This window comes from Humulus lupulus, chromosome 3, assembly GCF_963169125.1.
Source record: "Humulus lupulus chromosome 3, drHumLupu1.1, whole genome shotgun sequence".
Lineage (NCBI taxonomy): Eukaryota > Viridiplantae > Streptophyta > Magnoliopsida > Rosales > Cannabaceae > Humulus > Humulus lupulus.
This window is the reverse complement of record NC_084795.1, coordinates 181,947,794-181,953,909: the sequence shown is the minus strand read 5'-3', so window position 1 is coordinate 181,953,909 and position 6,116 is coordinate 181,947,794.

Genomic DNA, 6,116 nt, shown 5'->3' with positions numbered 1-6,116 from the left:
GTAAATTTTCAAGGTATTTATAATATCCTGTAAATTTTTAAGAAATTCTGAATAATTTATGAAGCCGAAAACAAAATTCAAACTATTAAATTTTACACGCGTACACAAAAAAAACAGACATGCGTGCAACAGATAGTTTAAATCCTGTTTTGGTACCATAATTTATTCAGAATTTCTTGAAAATATGTAGGATGTTTTAGATTGCTATAATGTACACCATCATATAATTTTTTTGGAAATTATAACTATTCAGGTGCTGAATTAAAAAAAAAGATGCACCAGTTTCGTAAACAAAAAATGTTATAATCGCTCCTTTTATATATATATATATATATATATAATAGAGCCTTAGCCAGGATTGTCCTTTCTTGATAATTTAGGTCCTTTGAATATGATCTGAAATGTCAGGAACAAATATCTATATGTATATTTATGTATCTATATATTATCGGTTTTCTATACAAGGTGGGGATGAGGAATAGAAAGCAAGCTAAAAAGCCTATAGTGCTAGGTTACACAAGTACTAATGTACATGTTGCTCTTTTGTTGTAGCTTGTACATAAATTCATTTTATTTGATTATTATGAAGAAAAGAAGAAGCTTATTTAACACTGCTATTCTTTTTATTTGATGGTATAACTACAATTTAGTTTGCTGCTCATAAAATTATGAAGTTTTGCCTTCTGATATTTATCAAACCGTTTTGACTGATAATTCAGCAACTTCGTAGTCTTTGTTTGATTATTAAAGAGAATATATATATGGCATTAATTAATTAGCAATGGTATCATGCAGATTTATTGACATTACGGTTATATTAATATTTGTTCTATATTTTTTGTTTGGCCAAATTGTGGAAAATTGCTGATGTGATGGTTCAACGTATCGTATTATTAGGATAATAGTCTCGGTTCCGGCAAATATAATTGTCGACCTAATATAATTAGAACAATGAAAACCGTATGTGGACATATGGCGGAGTAATTAACTCGTTCAACCGTTTCATTGACCTAATTAATTTTTCTTATTAGTCAGATTAGTACTATATTATTATCATTATCTACATAAATTCACAGATTCGTGAGTGTTTAAGTTTCTAATTTTTCTTCTCCATAAATATATATTATCTAACAGGGATTTCTTAAATCGGTTCACTATATATAAATGCTAGAGTTCTCTCTCTATCTACTCACCCACACACACGTGTGTATATATATATATATAAATATATATTTAGAGAGAGAGAGCAGAAAAGGAATGCACACATGAGTTTTGGTGGAGGTATATCACAACCGTACATGTTTTGTCACTCTCACGAGGAGAGCAAACTTGTTATTAGCAAAAATAGAAAACACTCAAAACTGATGAAGTCATTTATGATATATGTTATCGTATGTCTCCAAGAGGAATGCGTTAGTTAATTATTGTTATTAACTAATGCATGCGATTGCGGTAATCTTGGAAAGCATGGATCATCCACTTAATGTCTCGAAGAGTAATGATATGTGTTTTTCACCTAATTTAACTCAGGCTGAGGCAAAACGCAGAACTCGCGAGCTGGAGCCACGCGAAAGACTCAAGAAGAGGCATATTATAAAATGATTGGCATTATGCAAAAAGTCTCTGCCATTGTGAAGGTAGGAGAGCTGGCATTTTGAACAGTGTCGTGCTCACCCGAAAACCACTATGCGGCTACATGCCACACAAGTGTGAGAATTGATTAAAATACAAAGCTCAAGTGGTATTACACAACTTAAGTGTAAAACCCTAATGATTTTACATAATGTAGGTGTAAAATACGACTTTATGTTTTAGGCATATAAAATTTATAATTTTGGGTCGAAAGTGATACATTGAGGTATCTAAGGATCCACAAAAAATTTGGGAGCATTTGGAGATGTTCAAGATCGCTTTTGAGAAGTTAGACCTGCCTATATGGTGTTGCATCACATCCTTGTAGGCGATGCATCGTCTAAAGCTTGAAATCTATACGAGATGCAGTAGTCGATGCATCGCCTACTAGTAGGCAACACATTGTTGGTATTAAATATAAAATTATCAAAATACGCAGCAGAAGGTAGGGGAGGAGATTTTCAAAGATCATTAATACTAATTAGGATCATACATATACATTAAATTAACACATACAAGGAAATAGAGATTACCTCTTGGAGCCTATTAAGATTCCTTGAGTCTTTTCGTAAAATTAACGATCTTCCTATCCAAGCAAAAGCTCACACCTAGCCTTCCAAGTCATTCATCTAACAGGCAAGAACGTGTGTGGGCACATAGGATTCACTGATTGATTTTTAGGCTTGTTGACGCAGTTTTTCGCCAACAGTGGATTAAGAAATCTGAAAATAGAGATATTAGGCTTTTGCTAAACCGTAATTGGATAAATAAAAATAGTGTTAAGATCACCCACACTTTTTACGTGCACTACTACAAAAACAGTCTTTTAAAACACATTTTTAGGGCACTCACCTTGGGGCAAGCCCTAAAAACAACTCCTGGACTTTTTAGGACACTTAAAGAATTTTTTATAGGACACGCGGTATGAGCCCTAAAAACTGATGTGTGTCCTAAAAGTTTGATTTTTTTTTAACAAAAGTTCCTTAACTTTTTAGGACACTCATTGAGTGAGTGTCCTTAAAAAAATACATTTTAGGGCTCGCAATGAGTGTCCTATAAACATATGTGGGTCCTAAAAAACCTGAATAGAAAATTTAAGTGTATAATATGAGTGGTGACTTTTATGGGCTCACTTTGGGTGTCCTAGAAGAGTATTAATGGCCCCCAAAGCGTGTCCTAAAAAATTTTAAGTAAAAAAGGACAAAAATTTCTATCATTTTCGAATTGGGCTATATTAGGGCATCATTTTGTTAGGAAACTTATACAGGACCCACTACTAGAAATATAGGCTTTTACTTCGTTTTTTACACATAGAATATAAAAAAACTGAAGTAAAATCATTTCAATGGGTTTTTACTTCGCTTTTGGGAATGGTAGTACATAAAAATAGGCTATTACTTCGGTTTATTAAAAAACGAAGTTAAAGTAGAAAATAGACAAGGGCCATGTTTGGTTTGCACACTATATTGGGGCTTTTCACTTCGGTTTTTATGAAAAAACCGAAGTGAAAGTGGAGCAAACCAAACGCGGCCCCGAAGGTTTTTACTTCGGTTCTTATATAAGAGTTTTAATACCCTTAATATATAGCTCTCGCGCCTTATTCATCTCTCTGAAGCAAAAATCCCAAACGCCAAACCCAGAAAATCTCCATTGTTGTCGTACACCAATGAGAGTTTCACTAAATATACCATCTTTTATGTTTTTTTACCATTTGAAACCATTTTTCTTACTTAAAAACATATATATTAGTTCCATTTTTATTTTTGAGGGAGAAAATAAAGACTTTGGGTGTGGGCATTTTTAGGGTTCGAAAATGGGTATTGTTATTAGACTTTGACTGGTTTTCTTACATTAAAATGTGTTATTGAGCTTCAAAAAAGGTATGAATCACTAAATCTTTGTTTGTATGATTTTTTTTTTCTATATTATTTTCAGATTTTTTTTCTTATAGATATAATTTGTTTATTATATATTGGTTTTAGAGTTGCTAATATTGATTTAGAGGTTATTTTGAGCATCAAAGAAGGTTTGTTACCTTAAAACTTTGTTTGTGTTAATTTTTTTTTTTATATTATTCCGAATTTAATACTTATTTTTTAGTATATTTGTGTTATATTTTTTTTGTTATTTTATATAATGTTATTAATTATATATATATATATATATATATTAGTAAAATTTAAAAATTGTTGTGACTTGCTATTTAAATTTCTAAACATAGCTTCAATAGGTAATGTTGTTGCCAATGTTAGAACTTGAAATGTTTGGATTATTAGTGACATTTATTTTTTATTTTCTAGAACTAGCTAGCTTGATATGTTGTTTGATCATTATGTAACTAGTTTAATTAATTATGTAATTGATTTTTCTTTGATTTTGTTTAAGCTTTTTAGTAGGGTTGTTGATTTAGTTGCCAATTTGGTATTGATTTTGGGTGACTTCAAGAGTGATATTGGAGGTGAGTAATTTTTAAATTTTATTTATTACTATTGCAATATTTATTTATAAAATTAGAGTTAAATCATGCATGTTTTACTTTAGTGAAGTAGGTTCTGGGAAATTTGTTGTTGGCGGTGATATAAGGATGGAATTATGTGTGTTGATTTTGTGTTTGTTTGTGTTGAATTTATATATAGTTATAAAATTGGGATAAGCTACAAAAACAAACGAAACTCTGCCAATTTTTTTTATAGATTTTATTAATTGTTTTTCTTTTTCAATTCGCACATTATGTCGAGATATTTTGTGTGTTATTTATAGGTTTTTAAATTTTTGGAGATGTTAAAATGCAGTTGTTATGCTGCCGAAATTTTGTTAGACTTAGGAAAATTTAATAATTAAACTTCAATTATGTTGGATGTCCTAGAAAAAAGAACTAGGAGTGGAAAATGTAGAGGGATATGAAATTTGGATAAGAGCGCGAGAAACGAAGAAGACTCCTGTCGAAGATAATTTGGACAAAAAAATTGAAGAAAGAGTTGTAAGTGTTTTAAAGCAAAGTAGGAATTTTTTTAAGTGTTGTTACAAGTTACTAATTTAATTTATCATTGGTTTGTTTCGTAGAATGAACTAAATGACAATGTTACTAGTAGCCAAATTGTTGCCAAGGGTCGGGAGGACATTTTGCCAATCCAACAAGAATAGTTAAGCCGATTGATGACTTAAATTTATTAGTAAGGCTATTTTGTTTATACATACCTTTAGTTTTATGTGAATGTATATATAAATGTTTATGCTATTTTACTTAATTACAATTATGTGAATGTATATATGAATGATTAGGTTATTCTACTTAACAATTATGTGAATGTATAAATATTTAATTTTATAAGAATTTCAATCCTAAGTGTATAAATTTTGTGATTTTTATTTCTGTTATAAATTAAATGAAAATAAACCAATTCCAATTGTAAAAATATATATAACTATAAATTCATATAATTAGAACATTGAAAAAAAATTAGGGCAAAAAAATAAAATAAAAATAGAATTGAGCCATTTAAAAATAATTAGAAATAATTATTAAAAGTGGGGGGTTGGTTAGTTTTCTCTCTCTAGCTTTCTCTCTCAGCTCGAAGAGCTGGTGTCATGGCGAAGGGAGTTAAGATGCAGGGGAAGGCTAAGGCTTCGGTGAAGAAGAAGAAGAAAAAGGGTCCTACTTCTTCTGATGGAGTTAGGAAAACTAGATCTATGACGGAATTGCTGGGTGTTGAGCCAATTGAATTTTCCGAAGGGGAAAAAGAACCAGATGCAGATCTAGGACTTGATCCTCTTACGCTTCGTGACTTACTTTAGACTCATGAAGAAGCTATGGATGCGGTCTCACCAAGGTAATCTCTGGAGCTGTTACAGAGGAAGGAGGAGGTGTGCAAGGATTTTTCAAACTTCTTGCAAGCTTCTCAAAAATGTTTGGGGGATATCGCATCAGGTAAAAACCCTTCTCCTCCAATTCCGCGTTCTGAACATCTGGTGCAAAACTTGAATTTAAAATTCAATAGAGATAAGGAGTAGGAGAGACAGGGTATTATTAAAATTGGCTTGGAAGATATAGAAGATGAAATAGAGTTTTGGAGCTCCTCCATTGTCTGTTATGTACTAGGAGCTAATCCTCCATTGTCAGTGCTGGAGGGGTTCGCTCGTCGTGTCTGGAAGACTAAGGGTGTGGATAAGGTGGGTCTATTGACTCATGGAGTGTTTATAATTTGATTTGACTCCATAATTTCCAGGGATGAAGTGCTACAGGGAGGTTATGTCTTTTTTGATAAAAAAAACCTGTCATTATGAAGCCATGGGATTCAGTAACAGATTTTAGAAAGGAAGATGTGAGGGTGGTTCCTACTTGGATACAGTTGACTGGTCTGGAGTTGAAATACTGGGGAGAGAAGTCTTTTTTCAAAATTTTTAGTCAAATTGGGAAACCTCTTTAGGTGGATGAGATTACAAAAAACAGGGATAGGTTGAACTATCCACGAATCCTCATTGAA